At 45.9% G+C, this 24666-nt stretch overlaps 1 long non-coding RNA gene across 1 annotated transcript in view; it reads left to right on the forward strand.

Moving 5' to 3' along the window:
- Positions 1–17292, forward strand: part of LOC127210056 (uncharacterized) — a 412763-nt gene extending 395471 nt beyond the window's left edge. Inside the window, exon 4 of the long non-coding RNA XR_007833257.1 lies at positions 17041–17292. This is a non-coding gene — a long non-coding RNA (uncharacterized LOC127210056). The remainder of the gene's footprint in view (positions 1–17040) is intronic.
- The last annotated feature ends 7374 nt before the right edge of the window (positions 17293–24666 follow it).

Here is a 24666-nt window from a genome sequence, read left to right on the forward strand (position 1 = left end):
TTTTATTCCTTTCTTTCTTTCTTTCTTTTGATGGAATGAGGCTCCAGGTACTTCTTGTGAGGCAAAGGAGTGAGTGTTCCAGCATTCATGAGTGTAAACATAACTTTTATTCTCCTGCTGTAATTGTCCTCTCAGAGGCTTAGTGCCTCTGTCTGCTGACCTAGGCCTAGTCTTAGAAGCTTCTAGGCTCCATACAGTCTAATCTAGGCCTAGAATGCTTTCATCCTCTGAGACTTACTGCTGAATAAGTTCACCCTTTCTAGCTCTTTCTGAACTCTGGCTGGCTGGTTCAACTCAGCTGTTCTGGCTCAAACTCCTCCAGGCTGGCCGAGGGAAACTGGCTTCTATCAGCTTCTTACTGAATTGTTCTGCCTGGCCTCAAACTAGATCTAGCAATCTGTTCTTATATTTTTGTTTGTGAGCCTAGGCTTTAGTGGCTAAGCCATCCTCCTGCCTCAGCAATATGTTCTAATCTTCTGGATCCTTCCCATTCCCTGGCTCGTTTTGTCCTTACTTGTGTTTAACTTGTTCTATCTTCATCCTGTCTCTGTAAAACTCTCCCATTAAAACTACCTCTCCTCTCTGTCTCTGAACTGCTCTCTCTTAAACTGCTCTATTTCCTCTATGTTCTTTTGAGAGTTGGGCATATCCTATTCTGCCAGATCTTTCTCTGATTCATCACTTTGTCTGCCCCTCAATGAGACATCACTTTCAAAACCGGTGCTTCCTTCTACAAATTAACTTTACCTTCATTGTTTAGGATTAAAGATGTGTACTAATGGCACGTCTGTATTCCAGCAAGAGTAGCCATGTTGTTGGATTAAAATTTCTCTATACATGATAAGTGGATGCTGGGGGTAGTAAGAGCCAGGAGTTCAGGTTGTCCCAAAGGTCTACTCTGCTCTTTTGCTACTCAGGACAAAATTCCATCCCCAGCAGGACAGTTGATGTAATTCTGCTCATCAGGGTGTCTATGCATATGGTGAATACACCCTTGGGAACACACAACCTTGTGTTGTGTTCATTATCTGCACTAAACTGTTGTGGATCTACACCTGGTGGGGAGCAGTTAGGGACTGAAGCTGTGGAAGGTCAAACCGAGGTACCTCTGGAGACATCATCTTAGGGGTAAGGTGCATGGTGTCCCATGTCATGAAACCCTAGCTAGCATGTGGCTGTCAGCAACTGCTTTGACCATTCCTGTCTGAGGAGGAATAGCATGTCACACCACTCAAGGGGTTGGAAGGCAGCCTGGGCCTGAGGAGAGAGGGCTCAGTTCTATGGCCCTTTCCTCAGGCTCCTGCAAGGGATTCATTTCATTGGTGCATTGTTTTGTTTTAGTTTTCTTGTGCAGGTTTTTGCTATGTTGCTCAGGCATCCTGCACCAGCACCTTGAAGGCAGGGACCACAGGTGTGTGCCCCTTGTCTGGTGGGGCTCATGTTTTATTTGTGCTCCTTTGCTTTGGAAAGATGTTCTGACAGCCCTGTATCCCCTGGTTCCCTGCAGCTTGATCTTTCCGGCTGCAAATGTCCATTGTTGCTTAATTACTCCTTGCTTAAAAAAAAAAAAATCTTTCTTCCTCTCTTGATAAATTGTGAAGTCTTTTTTTTTTTTTTTTTTTTTTCCTCCCGTTATATGAAAAGCAGAGTCACTGAATAGTCCTTTGGTTTCTCCACTTCTCTAAATCAGAGTTTAAAATTAATCTGCATGTTATTCACCTGATTCTCACTGCCGGGTACATAGAGACTGTCCATTGCCATTACCATGGCGTTGGCCATGCGCCTCATCCCCGAGTGTCCCCCATAATTAATCCTCTCACCTCATCTCTCTCTTCAGACCATCATGCACGACTACAGAGAAATCTTCTCATAATCCAAGTTTGTTATATAACTTCCTCATAGCCTCCCTGGCCTGCGTGAATTAAGGCAAATTGCCCATCATTTGTTCCTTGTGGAAATAAACTGATACCATTTCTTCAGTGTTACCTGGGCTTCCAGTGTCCAGCTTTCTGGATATAGCACAAGTATTAGAACTAAGCCTATAAAATGTGAAGGTCTTTGGTATGGATGAAGTCTCTCTCTCTCTCTCTCTCTCTCTCTCTCTCTCTCTCTCTGTGTGTGTGTGTGTGTGTGTGTGTGTGTTGTGTTCTTTTCAAACATTTTATGGTTATAACCTTGCACTTGTTACAGTGTGTGGCATGTCTTATAAGTAACTGTTGAAGGAATGATGTATTAAAGACCATGTCACTCAAAACTGTACATTGTTGACTGAACTTGACTGACTTGAAGCCAGCAGACTAATCTCCTGAGGAAGAAAGACAAAAACAGTTATGACCCACAAGATTAAAGCATTGTGGAAAGATGATGTTGGAGCTGGTGTTCCCAAAGCACCAGTGTTTAAAACAAGCCCGAAACAATGCTGAGCCTTTAACAGATGACTCCTGGCTATACACATGCAGAAGCATGGCTCTCAGCCCTTACCTCACACTATAGAATAGCTCAAAGTAGACCAACGTGTAAGAACTAATATAGCAAAATGGCATAGACACTCATTTTCATGATCTTAGATTAAATTACCTATGACATCAAAAGCATGAATAACAAAATGTCAGCCAACTAGAGTCATCAAAGTGAGACACTTTCATGTCTGTGTTCAGTAGAGTGGCACAAAAAAACTTCAGAATGGGAACGTTTTTACAAATCATATATCTAAAAAGTCTCTAATCTAGAAATTGCAAATAGTGCCTATAATGCCCCCAAATGTATTTTTATGTTTGTCATGAAAAGACAAGACAAGCAAATAACAAGAAAGGGACTTGAATAGACAAGATTTACAAACATCTACTGCATTGAAATCCATGGCAAGCAAATCAAACCCACATAATTCCACTTTACACCCACTGAAATGACAGTAATCATATGAAGGCAGTGGTGTCCACTGCATTATAGGGAAGTTGAAAGCCTAGTGTGCTACTGTGGGCAGTGACAATGATGTGTCCACCTTGAAAAACCATCCAATTTCTTTGGAACTTTAAACATTAGGTTAGCCTATGAGTTGAAATTTCATTTCTTGTTGTATACCCAAGACCCAAGATAAAAGAAATATGTATCCATTCAAGAACTTATATGGGTGTGTAAATGTTTGTAGACACAGTATTCAAGAAGTGTGATCCCCCTACTGTGATCCCCCTACTGTGATCCCCCTACTGTGATCCCCCTACTGTGATCCCCCTACTGTGATCATTGGTCCAGGTGGGCAAATGGAACAGAGTCACAGAATTGGGGGGAGGCGTATCAGACAGCCATAAGTACATGAAATAACTTTCTGGAACCAGCTTCAGTGAGATCTCTCAACTTTATTCAGGGGTGAACGAAGGCTATATAGTTCTCGGGGAGTGGGTGGAGTGTTCCCAGGGCAGGTGTACACTATTGGCTGGGACTTAATATCCCAGGAATGATTTAATTACATACTAGGCATTCCAGATACTGGCAGGTTCTTATCAGGAGAAAGGAAGTTGAACCTGCATTTTGGCCATGGACTATTTGACTTCCATCAGGGGTGGGAGTCATGCTTAGAGACACCTTCCAGATAAATTCAGTCAGAGAGAAAGAAGGCCCCTGCTGAGAAAGGGAGTCCTCTATTCTGCACCTAGCTCAGGAGAGCTGTCCAGTGTGGCAGGACTGTGGCCTTCCAACAAAAGTGGAAACCCGTCAAACCACCAACGAATGGATATAGACTTGTGAATCCAAACAATGAAGCATTAGCTGACAACTAAAAAGAATGAAGCACCAATGCATGCTACAACATGGGTGAACCTGGAAAGCATTTCAGTAAATGAGCAAAGCCAGTAAGAAAACACACATGTTGGATTCCATTTATATAAAGGGCTCAGAGTGGGAAAATCATGTAGAAACCACTTGTTTGGGGGGGGGGCCCTCTGGTAAAGACTGGTAGTGTCTAAAGAGTATGGATTTGGAACTGTTAAACCACTTAGTGGGTAAAGAGACATGCCACCAAGTCTGGGGACCTGAGTTTGATTCCTGAAACCCACATGACTTCCACATATGTGCTGTGACACCTGTGTGCATGTACACACACACACACACACACACACACACACACACACACACACACACACACAAAGTAAATGTGAAAAAATTAAAGAGTGTACAGGTTCCTCTTTAGAGCAATAGAAATGTTCTAAAATTGATCATTTAAAATACATCACTGTTTTTAGGAGCCCATATTTTAAGTGAGTGTATCACATAATAAATGACTGATACTTTTAAAAAAATGAATGAGTAATCATTTTCCAGGCAGAGCCAGGAAGGAAGACACACTCAGTGTCACTGGCACAGACAGAGGTGGTGGCAGCCAGGTGTGATCTGAGCATGACATAGTTTGGTGGCCTGGGATCCTCTCCAGGGAGGAGGGCAGAGGTGTCTCTCTGTCCTTGAAGAGAAGTAAGGGCCTTTCCTCAGGATATGGATCTCTCGGTAGGAGAAATTGGGAATAATGGCAGCCGTTTTCACATCTGTACTGAAACTTTGTGTGGGAGCTGGTTCCTGCTGTTTTATGCAGTTAGTAACTCATAACCTGAGTTAGCACAGTTGGCATACTAAGCACCATGGCTGACAGGAGTCAAATTCCTGCAGGCATGTTCCATATACTTTTGTAATCTCTTTATGACATTTGATCTGACTAGGGTATGGGCAATTTACCAAATAAAATTATGAATTTATAAGACTTCCTCATACCAACCAACTGTGTTGTAGCCATTTTCTGTCAACTCGGGAAATGAGGAATTTATCTCCTCACTATATTTAGGAAACACATTAGCAGTTCATCAAAACTGCTCTTTCCCTATCTTTGTCCTAGAGTAGTGCTGCCCAAGACCATGGCCCTCTGGCCTGCTTGGCTCCTGCCCTGCTCTGCCCTGGAGGCAGCAGTCCAGAGCTCCTGGGCCTAGAGTTCATCCACGGTCTTTACTCAGGTCATAAAACTAAATAAAGTCTCGGTAGCCCATAGTTTAAACTAGTATTAGCTTCTCAGAACTGGAGACTTTTTACCAGTGTAGCTATGATTCCAGCTCCAATTTAAACTGTTTTGAAGAGTTCAGAGCTGTTTCAAAGATTTACTCTGAGAAATGTATTCAGTATAGTTTAAAATGTGTCCCGAAGACTCTATACTTTTCCAAGAATGCTTAGTTGCCTTTCAATTTGATGATAGAAGTGGGCAAACTAATTCCTAGTGAAAGAAGTGGGGAGAAAACAGGTTGTGATAGGTCAGAAAACATCGCCTGACCTGATCCTGTTCCATTGGAGGCTGAAGCAGGAGGATTAAAAGTTCAAGGTATACCTGGGCTGCAGTAAGTTCAAGGCCATCCAGGACAACCTTGTAAGATTCAGACCCCAAATAAAAATCAAAGCAGAGTGTCAGATAGCTAAGTGGCAGAGCCTTCTAGCATGTGCAAGACCCTAAATTTGGTCACAAATGCTTAAAATAAATAAATAAATAAATAATAAATAAATAAAAAGAAGAAAATAAAAACTATAGCCTCAAGTAAAATTGAAGTGTGACAGCCACTGCCAAGTCTTGTTGTGACTTCCCCCACGGAGTCCTCCTCTGAAGCAGCAGAACACAGGACAGAGACCTGACAAGTAAATAACAGTTTCCACCCAGAGCACTAAATCATGCGTGCTGTTGAGTCCTGCGAGTCTTGCCGTAATAAATGAATACCTGCGATGAACAAAGAAAAGCCTTAAAAATAAGTGATATTTTGCTGACACTTTCAGAACAAACTAAGGACACCACAGGCAATGGCAGGGAAGGGCTTTGATGAGCAGGCCCATGCAAGAAGAGTTATGGCTTAGGAAACTGAAAGTGACCTTGGTGCAGCCGGGGACTTATTTTCAACTTGAGGCTGCCTGGTTTTAGGAGGCATACCCCAAACCATTGCATGTCAGAGACCTTAGGAACTGTTGGCAGCTTTTATATACATAGCTCCTTTATCTTGAGAATATTGAGAAAATTGGGCCACGTCTCCTGAGATCAGTACTTATTTTCTATGTTTGATAACCAGAAAAAAGGAATATGGCTGAACATATGTTATAAAAAGCATTAATAAAATTCATAAGCATCCAGTGACTAACTGTCCCCTTCTAAGTTAGAAAAATATTCCAAGTAGACATATATTTTTGTCTATAGATGTCCTTCTCTATACTTGTGATATCTACATACAACATATATTTAGAAGTATATAGTTATTTTATATACATATTGCTTATCTGCATTTATTTAATGCATATTTATGTATATCTATACAGAATAAATTGCATATATTTATTTATTTACATGTCTATAGTATATATTTACCCATACATATAACAGTGACTACATACATGTTTCCATATATGTTTGTAATACAATGCCTGTTTAGAGTCAGGGAGTGACTAGTATTTCTAAGTCTGTTCTTGGTGTGGCTCAAAGTTCATAAGGATGGCCAGCGTTTTCACATCAGATTAATGACCATGAGCTATTTGCAGTCCGAAGCTGTGAGTCTGGAGAAGACAAAACCTTGAAATTCCAGAACAGCTGCAATGGCTGAGAAGCCCAAGCTCTGCAAAGATACAGCGTGAACGGTTTGCCCGGGCACCGACGCAGAGCATGCAGCATGGTTGGCCCTTAGGAGAGGCTGTCAGCATTACATGGAAGGGGAACGTGGGACTACAGCGCATCGTTTCTCAGGCCTCATCTCTCTCATGTAGCCAGGGGTGACTAATCTCTCACAGGTGCTGTCCACCTCGCCCTTCTTCACCGGACACTGGCTCCATGGCCCAGCCTGCACTTTCTCTGTTCCTGGACCCTGGCTCTACCTCATGCCAGAATCACATATTTCCTCTAACAGGGATTTTTACCCGAACTCCTTGTTCTGCCTGGCTGAGGTGTTGCAAAACCCCACATCCTCCCACATATCTAAAGGGACCTAGTGTCTGTGGGGACCCCTGGCTCATAGCTATGAGATGGGGTTTGCAGGGTTTAATTGACATACCCCTGCACAGGGCCTCAAGTCTAGCCATGTATCAGCCAAGGGGCAGGCCCTGGAAACGTGACACTTCGCCTTGTCTGGAGGCCACGGCCTGTTTGTTCTCTGAGCCAGAGGCAGCACCCGGGGAAAAGGGACCACTGCTGTGAGAAGCTTGCTGTCCCGCTACCTCCGAGGACAACAGAAGAGAAACATGACTTCCAGGTGCCTGTAGTTTCATGACAATGTGTGTGACCCAGGTACAGGCAGGAAGACATGGGACTAACTGGTTTTTATGGTAGATTTTTAAGTTACTGTTTGGGAAGCTTCCAGGCTATTTGCTGGACACAGGGGCTGTCAGGGAGAAAGCTTGGCCTCACGCCTGCTTCATCATTGCTTCACTGTTGTGCTGTTCCCATGGAGGCTCAGGGTACTCACTTCCTAAAACACCAAGCCTATCAAATAGAGCAAACACCAGCCCAGCTGCCTTCACACAGCAGTGACCTAGGATGATTCGGGCCTGGACAAAGCCTAGAGCAGTGGTTCTCAACCTGAGGGCTGAGACCCCTTGGAGATTGAATGACCTTTTCACTGGAGCCTCATATCAGATGTCCTGCACATCAGATGTTTACATTAGGATTCCACACCTAGCAAAAGTACAGTTATGAAGTAGCAATGAAGTAATTTTATGGTTGGAGGTCACCACAACACGAAGAACTGTGTTAAAGGGCCGCAGCATTGGAATGGTTGAGAACCACCAGCCTAGAGTTTTGGCTTGACCAGCTAGAGGGTGGGGGGAGGGTAATAGCTTCAACTAGGGCAAGAGTCTCACTGTCCTGATGCACAATTCAAACGCAGCATGAATTTGATGTTTACCTTGGTAGTGACTAGGAAGGACAACGGGGCTCCCGCCAGTGGCTCCAGCCTGGCAGACAGAATGCTGAGGAACTGGCACTGAACTTTGAAAGCTGACAGCTGTGGGTCCTTGCAAGGGATACCAGAGGAGAGGGTGGCAGGAGGAGGAGGATGGAGCTCCAAATGGAGCCAAATGTCCAAGTCAGTCGTGATTGGCTGGCCTCTCCAGCTAGCCTCTGGGTTAGGGAGGGGAGGTCTGGGCCCTTTTGGCCTCAGGGAAGGCACCCAGAGCTGTGGAACCAAGTGAACAGACCCAACTAAAAAGTGAGTGAGGAATATGTAAAAACAGGATAGGGATCATGGTCTCAGGAGAGGCTCCTCACGATGACGGTGTCCTAGTCAGGGTGACTGTTGCTGTGATGAAACACTATGACCCAAACAACCTGGGGAAGAAAAGGTTTGTTTCAGCTCACAACCCTAAGGCCATGCTCCATCACTGAGGGAAGTCAGGAACCTGGAGCGGGAACCTGGAGGCAGGAGCCGAGGCAGAGGCCATGGAGGGATGCTGCTTACTGGCTTGCTCCCCATGGCTTGCTCAGCCTGCTTTCTTATAGATCCCAGGACCACCAGACCAGGCATGGCCCCACCCACAATGGCCTGGGCCCTCCTACATCAACTACCAATTAAGAAAATGCCTTATGGAGGCAATTTTCTAAAGTGAAACCTCTTGCTTGTGTCAAGCTATATAAAACTAGCCAGTATGACTGGTGACACAAGAGATGGAACTGGGACCTGTAAGCAAGGATGGCAGGTGTTTCATCTCTGTGTTTTTGTGAGCATGGCTGAGTTAATTGGAAAAAGACAGCTGTGGAAAAAACCCACAAGACCCTTGTGGTGGTGGTGGGGGGGGAAGGACAGGGACCTGAGATTTTATGAGTATTCCAGAGTTGCCTGGCCCCTCAGAGATACTGCTGGCTTCCTCCTTTTGTGGACTGACAGTGAGGCAATTGTGTCAGCTGCCCAGAAGTGGACACAAGGGCCGAGAGTGGACTTCCTGACTGAATAGTTCTTGATGGACCCTTTGTGTTCCTGAATTATTGGGGAGGCCAGAGTACAATTTCAGTTTGATTGCTCTTGAATACTGTTGGTGTGTCTGTAAAAAGTCGGGGAGCAGCTACAGAATGCTCTGCTGGGTGAAATATTTTGAAAATTGTCAAGAACTAGAAGTTTCCTTCAGGACCATGTAGCCAGTGGCAGGCCAGCTCCTTAGTCCTCTCCTTCACTGAAGGGAGAAGCTAAGAGTGCGGGCTGCTCACGCAGAGCATCCCTGGACAGACACAGCCCAGTCGTGAGCGCCATCCAGTCTCGTAGGTAGTCGTGGTGTGAAAATTAAAAGAGCATCGATTTTTCCTTAGGAGGCAACTGGCTTTGCTGATCTTTAATCCCAGGTGCGCTCTGTGGGAGGGAGCACATATTTGGATTGAATAATAACCGGATGCTGTTTTCCCAGGGGAGTCTAATAATTATTTAACATTTCTTAAGTCAAGCTTACTCCGAGCCAGGTAAATATGTGCCCCCAGAATCATTCCAGTCCAATGAGGCGTTTCAGAGTCAATGGGTGTGATGAGGGGCAGCTGTGAAGAGCATTCACAGAGGGCCTGCTCTGCAGCATCGCTACTGCCTCCCTGCACCTGCCCAGGCAAGGGGTGCTGTTTGGCGAAAATCTCCTAACTTCTTCTCAGCCAGCCACCAAGATTTCTGCAATTGGTTCCGATGGCCACTACTCCCCTAAAGCCACTGACATCTGGGTTTACCTTCATCATGTTTTACTTCACTGAAAAATTCAAATTAGAATTTTATTTGCATTGCATCATTAGAATGGGTGAGCCTTCCTTCACTGTGTTTCTCGTAGGCCTTGGGCTCCTCCCTGTCTGGAGCATCCTAAGGACCTCCTTTCTGACATGGCCTCTTTGTATGTGTGTGAGGCCTAAATTGCGCTTTCTCACATTTTGGGGGTTTTCTATCTCTGATGTGTCCATAAAGATGACCTGCTAGTCACTAAGACTTGGGTCCTAGCTCTTCCTGCCAAAGGCCACACCCACCACACAGCTTTCTCCACTTTTCTAAGAAGCTGCACTGGATCCTGTCTGCCCCTCATGGACCTGCCACTGGAGGATCTGTGCGTCCTGAGCATGCTTTGTCCTTCAGAGTCTTAGTTCTTAATACACTGTGATTGGTTGGCCTCTCCCAATAGCATCTCCCCAAGTGAGGCAAACTGTATCTTTGTAAATTAATAACCAGTGGATGCTATCTTTAAATTGCCAACTCTTGTTAGCAATCAGAATATGCTAGGTTGGGACCCAAGAACACCTCGTCTATTTCTAGAATGACTCACATAGAGAAATATGTAAAACAAAATTGCTCTTAAAGTTGACTGTTAGCTAAGCATACTAAAAGTTTCATTCATTTTCTAGTTTCCCTTACCATGCAGTCCCACAGTACTCTATGACAATCTGAGTTCAATTTCGGGGACCCATATAGTAGAAACAGATGACTCCCACAACCTGTCCTGCCACCTCCCACATGCACTGTTGCATATATGCACCTTCATACGTACCCCCCCATAAACACATGCACACTCAAATAATAGATACAATGTAAAAAAGAATCAAAAGAGAGCAAAAGGGAACACACTCAAAATGAAACTGAAAACAAAGTTCTGTGTTTTGCGCTTTGTCCTTATGTCCTTATATATTAATGGTTGAAATGCTCTACGTGAGCTCCAAGACGCTACCGTGAAACCAATTATGAATCACAGGGCTGTCCCCATTGATGTAGAGTTAGGTTCCTGGCCTGTTAGGTCAAGTCCTTTGGTTATGCAATCACGGGGTTGAATGGTCATATTGTGTTGGTAGAAACTTGTGTGTGACATAGCCGCTTTGTTGTGTGGTTACATGGCATGTGTTAGGCAATTGATTCATACTGAGTTCTTGGACAAGTGGCACCTGGCCCCAGGTCTCAGCAAAGGCTTTTCTTGTTTGTGGAATGGTGGCAGAATCACAGTCAGGGTCAGCAGTGCTTTCTCACCTCTGACCTTCATGTTCAGGGGCAGTCAGTCTGGGACATAGCTTGGACGGGACAAAGAATAACATCAGTAGTATTCAGTATACCCACGTGTCTGCTCATCTCAGCTGGAGGGGCTGGGAGAGACCATGGAAAGATGCTAATTAGTATCATTGCCCAGCATGCAACATCTGGCCTAGTGCACCCTTTTCCTACCACCTCCGTGCTCCATTGCTGTCCTTTCCCTACCTTTCCCTCTCCTGTGGGTCACCCTGAGGGACATCCTGCTCAGAGCAGTGTGTCATCTCTGTGGCACACAGAACTGGGACATGGATTTGAATAAGCCTCGAGGATGAGGGGCCTCCTGTCAATAAACTCCTGGTTGGCCGTGCCAGGAGTTCTGTCTGGCTTTGGGGACTGTATGTAATTCAGCAGTCGTACACAGGGGAGTTCTTGGCTCCTGAGGCTTGGGGTAGGACAGAGCTGCCCTCTCTCTCCCTTAAGCCACCATCTGCACTCTCAGCCCCAGCTGGCTCTGTAGTCAGGAGAGAGAGCGTGTGTCCAGGAGCTCTCGTTGTGATAAAGCACAGAGAGGGTATGCACGTTGCTTCCCAAACAGAGTTGGAAGAGGCCTCTGTTTAAATATGTGGCTACACTTCAAGTTCCTTCCATAGATAGGTGCTTTCACAATCCACACGCGCAGCTCCTTTCCTGAGAGATTAAAATAAGGGCCTTACCATATACCGGGGAGCAGTGAGCTTGGCTCCGGCCGTTCATGCTCCACAGCTCTGAGAATAACTAGATTCTCAAGGGGCTGCATCTGGTGCAGGTGTGTGTAGAACACAGGTGGAATCATGGACCGATTTCTCAGTCTGTGCTAATTGGCATAAGTCTGCCGCGTTGTCCTCTTTTTTAAATGAGTCCGGTAATAGTGATGAATTCACAGTGTAACCAGATCAAGTCTCATTACATCCAGCATGTTATAAATATGTGTTCCTCAGGAAGACTGACCACGGATCAAACCGGTTCATGCTGGACTCCATGGGGGCCCTGTTCATCATCATGGATGCTTTGGTACTCAACCGTTTGGCCAAGGCTGGGGTGTCAGGCAAGAGCTGGTGTACCCTTTCCTGGGAACTCAAGATGGTGGGGCACAAACAGCCATCTAGTAAGCTAAGGTCCAGTGCTGCCCAGAACTGCACTGCATGTGGCAGCTTATCCATTCATTCTCATGAGGAGAAGGTGACCAATCGAGGTTCTGAAAAGTTGTCCTCCCTGTTGAGCCAGGATCTGTGGTCCACCCAGCAGAGCAGGTGCTCAACCCTCCGAGTGGCCATTTTCTCTCCCCTCAGCTCGTCAGTCAGTGCCATACCTTCATGTTAAAAGGTCACTTTCCTAGTGAGGCATGCTAAAAGGGCAGCACCGTAAGTTTCCCAGTGTTTCCGCTGGCCTTAGAGTCGCAGGGCAGAGTTAAGTTAAGCAAACTGAACTATGACAGGTTCTCACAGGCATTGTCTGCCTTGCGTTACCTTACCACACGTCTTTTCTCATCACATGCCATCCTCACCACACGACCATGCTGGTTTCCCTCTGCACAGCCAAGGCCAGACTGAGACATCTTGCCGTCTTAGACCAACTCTTGTTGTCTGACCCATTGGCCCCTGGCTTCATGATTCTGTAGCTTAATCTCACACATGGGGACTAACTCCGCCCTGTCCTGCCATGCCAGCATACACTAACAGCATTCACTTAGAAAAAGGACCCCCCCGAAAAGGCATCTGTCACCTGCACCCTGCTGACCATGTGGACATTCCCTGCATCTTAGGAATACCCACCTCCTTCCATGTCAAAACACTTCCCTATGTCTTCCCAGTGCTCCCAAACTCAGCAGTCAGATTTATGCCCCTGTGGTAAAATACTCAAGTCAGCCCAGTGATTAAAGGGAAAGTTTTATTTCAACCGATGGTTTCAGGGCTCCGTGGCCATTGGCCACATTGTCTTGAGCCCATTGTAGCACAACACTCCTCAGTGGAAGTACATGCTAGAGAAAGTTGCTTTCCTCAAGGTGGCCATAGAGATAGAGATGGGATGGAGTCTCCAATCCCCTCAGAGGACATACATGCAACACCCTACTTCCTCCCACTAGGCCATACCTTCTAAAGGTTCCACCATAACCCAGTAGCACCAAGCCCTTAGCACTAGGGCATTTGGTTGGCAGTCTGTATCTCGAGCATTTCACAGGAAACTTGATACGCCTCTCTGTCCCCCGCCACACAGTGTCTCCCCAGCTCACTCCAGAGCCACTGGAAATTCATTCCCACTGCACTCAAATTGCACTTGGTGAAAAGCTTTTTCTAGCTTTAAGCAGTTTTTTTTTTTTTTTTAAGAGAAGGTTTTCTAATTTATGCATCTCCACTCCGTAGGTCCCAGTCTTGGCTGTTACTGCATTGTACCTATATCCACCATTTTAAGGTTGTTTTTCTCCATTGTAAGTTTTCTATATTGTTTAAAGTTTTCACATGGAAGGGAAGAAGCCTTTAGGGATGTGTTAATTCGGCTGCCTTTTGTGTGCATCTACCTTTGAGACATGCAAATAAGTGTTTGGTACTGATTGTGATGCTGGGACCAACCTTGGTTCAGCCCCTCTTTGAAACAAAGAGAACCTTTGCCTCCTTCCTGGCCTGCAGCTCCATGGTCCCAGCACCTCCTCTCTGCTGTAGTCCTTCCACCAGCTCCTTCCCAGATCTATCGAATCATAGGGTTGCCTCAGCTGTCCCCTGCAAGTCCACACAGGCCTGGAGCTTCTGTGCAGTGTGCTTGGGACCTCATTAGTCTATGCTGCTACGGTCCCTGCTGTCTGTGTGGCATTGTCCTGGAAGCTATATGACCCTCTCACCACACACCCAACTATCAGATATAGTCAGCACACAGGGACAAAGGGAGCAGAAGTGACAAATGGGGTTTGGACTGCCATGAGTACTACAGACAAGAGTTCCAGGATCAACTTCAGAGAGGAAGTTCATTTTATTGCTTCAAGGTTGAGGTATATAAGGTTCTTAGGGCCATAGGTAGGAAGGACTGGTTGCTCAGAACACAGTACTGACTGATTGTTCATAAAGTTGTACTTAATTATCCTATGGGCAGGCAAAGGAGTGGGACTCCTGAGTTGTGTGTCACGTAGCTCTTGTGCAGGCTCATCCTCCAAGCAAGGTCAGGCATCTGTGCCTAGAGATGCTTTCCAGATAAGGTCAGGCAGAGAAGAGGAAGCCCCACTGACACAGGGAGTGCTCTATCTTGCACCAGGCTTGGGGAGCTATGTGCACATGGTGGACTGCGACCTTAATAGCAAGGTCTTTCATCGCTAGTGGTCACAATGTCCAGAGAACGTGACCCTGAATTGATAGAACCTTGACCCAGTGTGCCGTCTCCATTGGGCACTTAGTATAGGTCCTTCATGTCAGTATGTAACCCCTGCACTGGCAACCTCAACATGTTGTGACCAGGAACTCTTGGAGTCATTTACTTTAGTCCAATCTCAGTGATGTATTTAATAGGAGGTGCCATCAAACCTGGTCACTTGTCAGTTGGTGCTATAGCCGCAGAGGCCAGCTGTGGCTCTCATAGAGAAGCAGACCCTTATCTGTGCTCAGGAGTAATGAGTGTAACCACCGGTCCCTGTGATCTTTCTGCAAATAGTACTTTAAAGCATGAGGTATAGATGCACTAATAATTCAGCTTGAAATAGCACCCACTCAAAACTTTTGTTATGAAGACATTTATATGATTCTGGATGAGCTGGTACCTCTATTCTGGGTGATCTTTGACTTGTAGGTTTGAATTCACTATAAAGATCCTTACTGTGCTGTCACAGGGTGTCAGCTGGGACGAAAGGAAATCTCTGCAGGAAAGATCCTAGCCATGGGTCAGTATGGGCATGGACTCTGGGCATTGTAGCGCATGGCATAGAGCCGGAAGCTGGGGTTATGACTTCAGGCCCATAGAGCAGGGCGTGGGTTGTTTATTGCTGAAGGTAGGACTGGTTGTTGCTCTCTAGTGCATAGCCACCTAGTTATCCACTGTGGGTGCCCTACAAGGCATGGTCCTGTCTTGTACTCTGTCACTGTTTTCTCGAGGCCTGGGCTCTCAGCATGACTATTACCTACTTGTGTCTGCATTGGGTTTGTAGGTACTGTGTAAAGTTGTTGTGGTGTAGTTTAGAAACTTTGTGCTCAATTTGAGGGGCTCCTTTTCTGTGGAGTCTTGTTAAAAAATTCTGGCAGTGTAGTCTCTCTCTCTCTCTCTCTCTCTCTCTCTCTCTCTCTCTCTCTCTCTCTCTCTCTCTCTCTCTGTGTGTGTGTGTGTGTGTGTGTATGTGTGTGTGCTCACATGCGTGTACATGCCTGTGTGTCTGTGAATGGAGGAGTGAGTGATAATGCCTCAGCGTCGGTCCCCAGCTCCTATTATGTTTGAGACAGGGTCTTTCTTATTGTCCACTGTTCTGTGTGCCAGGCTAGCTGCCCGTGTGTTTCCCAGCTCTGCCTCTCATCTTTCTGTGGGGGTTAAAGATGGGCGTGCTAATGTGCCAGCCTTTATCTAGGTTCTGGGAATCTGGACTCAGGCTGTAGGGCTTCCACAGCAAACACTGATTTACTCTATGGAGCTATCCTAGCACGGGTTTTTACAGCAGCGCTCTTCTTGTGATGAGTGGAACAGTGCCACAGCCCAAGACAGCTCCTCAGCCCTGCACCCTAGGGCAGACACCGAGACTACATGCTCCTGCTGGAAACACATTATACTTTTGACTCTTGGCTTTGCACATGGGAGTTTCTCCCCGTACCAATGGCTCCAAGGATGTGTGTGAACTACCTCCACGAGAGTTTTTGCCTCTGTTTCCAGTGGGGCTTATGGGATCCCTGTCAGATCTCCTCCTGAGGTGCCCCCCCAAATGTGTGCACAGCAGACGCTTTGCACACTGATCCTCTGCTTTTCTGACTACCACAAGGGTTCCATGTGTATACCATGGGCATTCCGTACCCCACTGTGTGTGTGCCTGTACACTCAGATTGCTGTGCCCTTATACTTTGGAGTCTAGAGATATGCTGGGTCACCATGCCTATGCACCCCAAAGTATGTGCGTGAGCAAACAGGGGTCATCATGCCTGTGTGCCTCAACATTGTGTCTAGTTGAAGACAGAAGTCACCATGCCTTCGGTACCCTCTTGTGTGTGTCTGGGTGCACACAAAGGTTACCATGCCTGTGTATCCCAATGTATATGACTGAGGACTGAGTGGTACAGAAGTTACCATGCTTGTGTATGCTAAACCCTGGGTACACACATAGGTCACCATGTCTAATTACCCTATGTGTGCCTGTGCGACAGGATGCCGTTATGCTGTATACTCTCTAGTCAGCCAGAGAGTCAAACTTTGGAATCTGTCCCTGATTCCTAGGGAGGTCTGTGGCTCTCTCCAGTCCTAGAGTTTTAGGAATGGGTAGTGTGTCTATTTCTGGACTGTAGGCAGATATGCTATAGGTTCTGTGACTCCCGCTCCCCACCCCCGGGTTATATACTGCAGATACCATGGTCCTGTGCATCCCTGTCCATTCCAGTGAGCCAGCTTTGCAGACATGGCCTTACTTATGGAGAAATCAATCAGTGTTGGTGGATTCCGGTGTCTTTATTGCGATGCGCTTGCTATACTTTCTATATCTGAAGGTCATCATGGCTGTAAATTCTAATAGATCTGTAGTCACACATTTAGCTATTGAAAATGGTAACTCCACACTCCCAATTTCATCTAAGTAGCCTGAAGGTGTTGAGCCTTGTGCAGTTATGAAAATGTATCTGATGTGCACTTGTGCATATGACAGAGAGGTTGTTATCTTAATAAAGTATAATGTTCAAGGCATTTTCAAGTCCGGGTTTTAGATAAAACTTGCTGAATGGCAAGGTCAGTGCAGCACTGCGCTAAGGACGCGGGGACTCTGGGCACTGGAGTTACAGCTGCGTGAGGCTGCTGTGGCTGCCTGCCTTCATGAGCAGTCAGTCTGCAGTCATGGTCATTGCTAACACGTCTCTTTCTCTTCTCTCTACAGAGTCTCAGTGTACCCTTTGTGGAGAGCCGGAAGGTGAGTACCTCACTTCTGCTCTAGTGGGCGGGGCACCGTCGTGTCTCATGAGTTGGATTGGTGGTGAGGACGAATTTCTGCAATGGGCGCGTTAGACAGCTTTGAAGCTGAAAGTTGATTCTTTGTGGTAGTTGATGGGACATGTGAGTGAAACAAAACCGAGCTCCTGGGTATCAGGAGTGTCCCTCTGATGTGAAATCAACATGGCAACCCATTGGCAGTATCCTCCAACCCCCATATTGCACTTAGACGTTTTATCTGCCTTTCTCCAGATAATAGATGACAATATGCATTTGCTAGCCTTAAACATAGTCCCTAAAGCTTCTAATAAAGCTCACATCACAAGAGCCTTGACTGCACCTGAGGGGATGTGCCGGGGAGAGCAAACTGTCTGTCCTAACATCAGGAATGGAAATTCCAGGCATTTGAGTATGGGGTTCCTGGGGTGATGCTCTTTCAAAGCTACATCTCAAAAACACTGAAAGCACACTCATGTGATGTTTTCCAGTGATATGATGAAGGAAGAAGATGTAGTAGCCATCTTGCCCCTATCCAGGGGCACGTCCGAAGCTGGGTTTTGATTTTGTGTGTTTTAAAGAGGTGTACCAACTCCAAAACCAGCAACCCTTGGGGTTCCAGGGAGATACAGTAGCTCAGCAGCTGCCTTGGGGCCAGAAGCCAGCCCCTATTCCCTCTCTTGGTATGGATTCCTAACAGTGGCTCAGCAATTCTATGTCAAAAGACTTGAATTCCTTGTCGATGAACTGAACAGATTCCTCTGCAAAACACAAAACAGCATGTACCAAGCTAATCTGAACATTCTAACCAGTGGGCAGTTTCTTCAGCCGAGTGGCAAAGAAGTAATTTGACAAAGTTTCCCAAATTCTTTATGTGTCACTAACAGCACAGCTGCATAACACAGGTTCGCTGGTGATGAGGCCTGGTAGTTTACAGGACTCTATCTCTGGTCTTTCCCGGGTTGCGAGAAAAGTGTGTCCTTCAAAGGATGCTCCTCTGTCTTATGGCTGCTTTGTGGCTCTCCAACTTCTTATGGTCCTCGGGACAGTGGGAGTCCCATAATCTTTTATCATTATAGTTATTCTGTGTTACTCCCAGCCTGGGATCAGTCATTGTGTTCCTGTTTCAAGTCCAGTGTCTTTGTCCCCTCCCCCACTTCCTGTTGTAAACTCAGCATGCTGGAGGATAGGAAGGAAACCTCCTAGGTCGCAGCCTGACCAGATTCAAGCAAGTTTCTTCTGCGCACCTCTCCTGTGTGCTGAGGTTAATGCACCGTGTGTGGTATGCAGGCCCCCAAGAGCATCTTCTAATTCTAGCAATACATGTTTTAGAGAGGTCGGCCATGCTGGCTGATGGCTCTAATATTACAGGCAGAGTGGTGGCCAAGAAGGGCTATGGATTCCTTTTTAGAATTTCCTGGACAGTGATATTGTGTCTAGGAAGGACCCAAGTCTCTCATTGTAGGAGTTGGTGTCCCTACCCCGAGGACTGTTGGATGGTTAGGTCCTCATCTGTGTCCTAGACACTTGGGGGATGCCCCACATGCCTGTCCTTGTTTAACTTCCACATTGCACGTTTCGTCGGCACACACCACAGTGTGTATGGCTCTGGGATGGATCCGCTTGTAGCTACTCATGGAAGAGTAATCCCAGCTGGAAGGTTAGGAAGAACATCCTGATATGGTGGAGGTCCTGGTCTAGTCTTCGTGAAACTGCCTGCCCTGGCCTTCCTGACCATCCTTCTCTGAGGCCCTCCCAGGAGCTGATTCAGTTGTGTAAGTGGTACCTTTCCAAGCAAAAGAAAGAGAGGAGGTGCTGCCTGGGCTCAGCTGTGCTTTGTTTTTCAGAAGCACTAGCATATGAATATTCATAGGTTTTTAAATCATTTAAGTAATTAGTCTAAGTGAGAGCTGGCCCGGTGCAGCAGTGGATGGATTCTAGAATCAGCTCTTTTTGTTCAGTAATTTCTTCAGTGGTGTCTATGTGGTAACTTCTAAATGCAGTCACACAGAAGGGGTCAGAGCCAGCGGACTCTGCAACACAAGGCTCAGTGCTGAGCATGCCTCCTTGAAAGGGCAGGGTTGAAACCTGGCTGAGGTAGCGTCCCCCCTCCTCCTGTCAGAAAGCAGTTAACAGCCTTTCCTGGCTAACCAGTGAAGTGGGAAACACCTATTTGCATTTTAATGGTTAGTTCTTTTGGAGAGAGCCGGTTCTTCATAGAAATGGAATAATTAGCATCATCTTGGAAGGTAGTATCTGTCAAACAAATGAGACTGGGAGCGAAGTTGACAGAGGGGTCTCGGAATCCTACAGCTGTGCGTCCAGACTATGACTAAGCCAGATTTTTTCATAGAACCCAACATTTTAATCGTATGCAAAATGTAGATCAAGTCTTCAATATGCAAATTGCCTGCATGGCCTATATTACCAAGCTCTGAATCTTGAAGGCTACGTATTTAATGAGGTATTAAATATATAGTCTCTTTCTAGCAATAACATAGAGGTGGCTCAGCTGTGGATCCTGATTGTCCTCTGGTCCACCACTGTCAGGAAGTGGTCACTACAGTGTGTTCCCATAGCAATCTCAGTTGTTATAGCGACTCACCAAGCTGATGCTTAAACTGGCTCCATCACCTTTCAATGGCCTGTGAACTCATCTAACATGGAGAAGTGATCAATGAGTGGCCACAGAGGCCATGTCAGAGGCAGTCCCTACTCCCCATATTATGGGACACACAAGGAGACTGTGCTGCCTATCTAAGCGCAGGGAGTCTTATGGAAGAGTTGGGGATAGAAGGACCTGGGGGGCACAGGAGCTCCACAAGGAGACCCCTGGAGCCAACAAACCTGGGCAGAGGAGGGAGAGTGCTGCAGAGACTGATACACTAGCCAAGGGCCATGCATGGTGAAGACATAGTCTGTCATTTTAATATGGGAAAAAAAGAGTATATCACCCTCTTAAGACTTTATGGATGGATATGTGATACCTTTTGCTTTTTAACAAGAGCACAGTAAAATATGTGGACACTGGAAGGGCCTGCAAACCCACAGGTTCATGGATTTGTCTGTTTATAGTTTATGGTTTGACCTGAGAAAATGCATAATGACTAATGACAGGCTGGGAGAGCATATCAGACCCACTGGGATGTGCCAGCGATTCCTTAGGTTCATTCCATGTAACTCAATTAAAATGCAAAACCAAACTATAATGAAGTAGATTTACACGCAAGAATATTCTAAAAAATGGCAGCCTGTGGTTCAGCACAAAGCCCTCTCCAACAAGGGTCCTTGAGTCGTAACTTAAAGATACAGTGGCCAGTGGTGGTCATGTGGGTCTACACTTTGGAAATGTTCTTTGTAGACATTCCAGGCCAAAAGTAAAATTTAAGTTTTAAAATAATCTCTAAAATCATATAGTAAAAGATTTTCTTTCTAATTTATTCTTATTATTATTATTTTAATCTTTCAAACACACAAAAGTACACATTACTTGGATAATTTTGTTCAGATGTACAGAATCTTTTCTTTCTGTTTTCCTCCCTTCACAGAGCATGACTAAGAAGTAATGGACTTAGGAGCATTATGCTCTTGATTTTTTAGTACAAGAAATTCAAGATTTTCCCCATAAGTGATTCTGAACAATAGAAAATCTCCCCACCGCTCTTCACCTTCAATAAATGGGTGTCACCCTGGGGTTTCAAGACTCCTAAACAATGGAGACAATGAGTCAGGCACTTTCTGACAAATGGCCACCAGAGTCTTTCTGTCCCACCTACAGCCCATTCTGCCTTGCTGGAGAGGGAAGGCTATGGCCGCTGCATGTCTGCTCACTTTAAGGCTGTACTTTTTAATTCTGTGCTTTGGATAACAGTGGCTTTTTTTTTTTTTTGGACTGTTGTTCTTGGATAGTGAATAGAAGATAACCAGCTTTTATTAAGTTCTTGAAATGAGCCAGGCACTCCAAAAGAATTAGCGTTGCCTAGGAACTGAGGCCTCTGCCAGCCAGCCTGTCTTCCAGGAATGTGGGGTAGTTTGTTGTTTTAGCACAAACCTGAAAGAACCTGAAGGGGTTGGAGTGGGGTGGGGTACGGTGAATGCTGTCCTTGGAAGTTTGTACTGGAGGAGATCAGGACATGGGAAACCTAGGGAAACCTTTCCCAGTGAAGGCCCAGAAACATACTTCAGAGCACATAGCAGAAATCCTTTCAGTGCAGCCGAGAGAGGGGGAAAGAAGGGGTGGAGGTAAAGAAGGAGACAGAGACAGAGACAATGAGAAAGGGCACACACATACAGAGGCAGAGAGATAAAGACAAGAGGCGAGGCAGGCTGAGGAATGAAAGGCCTGGGGTGAGAATGTAGTTCTGACACCTGAGCAGATGTGATGTATGGCCTGTGGCAGGAACAGGGTAAATGAGCCCCCTCAAAGTAGACCTAGATGTTCAGAAGTCTCCCCACCAATGAGAAACGACCTGTGAGAAGACTGGCCAAGGATAGCCCCGACAATGTGCGTTAGCACCTGAGGTTGTAACTGACCTGTTGGTAGCACACGATATTCCCCATAGATGCATGTCCTAAGCAAGAACATGCCTCTGGGACTCCCACCTGTATGGTGAGGAAGATAAATGGGGTGAAATTCATGTGAAATGTTTTCACTCTGTCAGGGCCCAAGTGCTCTGGATCAAAACCACAGTGCCCCCCCCATGAAATAGACCACCCCCACCTTAAATGGGCAGAGAGAGCATTGTAAATCCTATAAACACACTTCAAGGAGGAGAACAACCAACAGTAGATCGAGGGATCGAAGCACCCGAAACAGACTTACACAGGCATCGAGTATGTTTGAAATCATTAAACAGGGTTTCAAAAGAAAAGCAGCAAAACAAAACAGTGAAGAGTAACCTGAATCCTTTAGTTTGACTACTGTGGAAATTCTAAGGTGGACTAGCTGGAGCTGAAGGGAGAATCAGTAAACTGGAAAACAGGTGTGAGCATACTGCCTAGAGCTCTGCATAGTCAGTATGAAGGGCAATAATCAAAAGCATGGAAGGTGACCACAGAAATGCTGTGATATGTCTGGGCTTCTGTGAGAAGCTGAGGAGGGAGGGACACAAGGAGGATTAGACCAAGTAGCACGGCCACAGCCATGGCCGAGATTTTTTTTTCTAGAAGGTTCCTGGAGCTGAAACCAAATAAAGAAAACATCCTCAGACCTCAAAGTGAAGCTGTAACGTGGGATACAAACAGACAGCTCTCGAACAGAGCCACAAGAATGCACAGACAACAGTCCTTGTGACTCTCTACCTTCAAGCTGGTACCAGAGAGCGTGAACGTACTAATCCAGAGACAGCCAGAGTGGGAGGTGGGGTGGGGTGGGGGGGGGGGGGGGGTAGGGGGTGGAGAAAATAGCACAGTGCCATGTGAAACTGAATAAAAAGGGGGAAAGAGGGATACAGACAAACAGACAGCAACACCAAATGCTCACTCAACATTACCTGTGTCACTCGAAGCTTAATCTGTTGATACAAGGACAGTGTTCCAAAGAGCAATACCAAGATTAAATGTTAGAACCATCTCAAAATATGTGATAAAGAAAAGAGGATTGCAAGGAGAAAATGGCAAAACAAAGATCATGAGAGGAGATGGCCTTGTAAGGACCCGGAGCCTTTTTGAAGGAATCTGGTCACCAGAGTGAAAGCACTTTAAATGCATATGTGCTCTATGGCTGGCAGCCCAGGTGGCCCCTGTCTCCTGTTCAAGGTCTGTCCTGTACGCACCTGGCTCCTGTGTGACCCATCTAAATGTTTGTTCGTACTTTTGTTGGGAACTCTTGTAAAAGCTCAAGGCTCTCTTGGTTTCCAGGTGAACATTGATGCTGTGGAAGAATCCCACAGGCTCCCCTACCAAGGTGGGGCGTCCTCTTGAGTCACTCTCCTAATGGCCTTTTAGCTCAGAAAGACATCTCTAAGGCCAACTATAAGCCACTGTTTCTGAAGCCTATGCTGGATCAAATAAATCCTTCCGTTTTCTCCAGGTTTCTCATTGCCCACAGGGTGACTTTCGTGTCCAAAGTTGCCATCATTTGAACTGGCTTGCCAGTCTAACCTACATAGCTAGGTTAAACACCTGCTTACCTCGCTTGCTAAACACTGCTCACCTCTGGTCACCACATGTGAGCCCACAGTTCCAAGGTGCAGTATGCCAAAGGCTGTTGTGATGAAAGAAGAGAAGAGAAATAAAGACTAGAGAGCAAGGTGTGTGTGTGTGTGTGTGTGTGTGTGTGTGTGTGTGTGTGTGTGCGCGCGCGCGCGTGCATGCGTTTACTTGTATGTTCACAAAGGGCCTTGAGGATGCACAGAACCCTTTACACTGCCTCAGCAGAGGTTAGTGCTCACACACACCGTAGAGAATGATGTAATACGTTTATTTTGAAAACACAGTGGTCTAGGAAAAGATCTCCAGGTCAGCTCAGTCTCCCTGCTCCGGCTGGGCTTTCCTGTGCATCCTCCATCATGGATATTTCACTCCACACCTCTGAACAATGCATAGACTACACATGGTTTCCAGCTTTCTTCTAGAAGTGCTTGTGGGAACATAGTGAGCACCACACTCTGAGTTCAGCACAGGGTTTTCAATACCCCCCACCCATAAACTACATTTCTCAACACACAAGTGCCTGGCCAGGTCTTTTCCACTCATAGCTGTATATTTCTAAGAAAATGTGTATAGCTAGGATACCTGCTCCTGCTACCAACCAAGACAATTCTGTAAGTGCTGCATTTAGAATTGGTTGAAGCCACAGATTAAATGTGATAAGATAAAGCGAAAGTGAAGATGAATTGCACACACCATCTGGTGTCTGAGACTGGGACAATTATGCATTTATGCTGAATGATATAAATGCACAAATGAGCCCTGATTTTTGAGTTTCTTTCTTTTTATAAATAATATCCAGTATCTGAGATGTAGACAGTCAGCTGGTTTGAAGACTGTTTTCCCTCATCCATTTGCTCCGGAACATTATAGCCACTGGGTAATCTGAATATCAGGTCTCAAGATGGGTATGGTTGCAGCATTGTCCATTTTCTTGTTGGCAGTGCTGTGTTTGATTTTTGCATTTTGAATCATGTTTCAGAAATATGTTCAGAAGAGATGAGCCCGTTGAGTAATAAAGAAAAGTATTAGAGAAACCACTAGCAATTCACGATAAGCTCTTTCACAACACCAAACGTAGTGGTGCCACAGAGGAATTCAGGGCAGGATAGCCAGTGACGTCTGTCTCCTGTATCAGGACTTACCACTTTGGAAGAAAACCCAGCTTGGTCTTCGAAGTCCTAGGGTGTGTATAAAGCACTCCAGACTTACTGTGGCTTTGCCAATTGGCTCAGCTAACATCCTTGAGAGGAATTCTGGGATCTTACCTCAGAAACATCAAGAGGCACCTGAGTCTGCCACAGCCCTAGAAGTTCAGTGTCTCAATTTACGGCTCATTTCCCCTTCATTCATCAACTGAATATTTGATGCTTCCCAGTGGCAAATAGCATAGCAGGTGCCAGGACTCTTTGAAAATCAAGGAGGC

The sequence above is a fragment of the Acomys russatus genome, chromosome 27 (assembly GCF_903995435.1).
Source record: "Acomys russatus chromosome 27, mAcoRus1.1, whole genome shotgun sequence".
Classification (NCBI taxonomy): domain Eukaryota; kingdom Metazoa; phylum Chordata; class Mammalia; order Rodentia; family Muridae; genus Acomys; species Acomys russatus.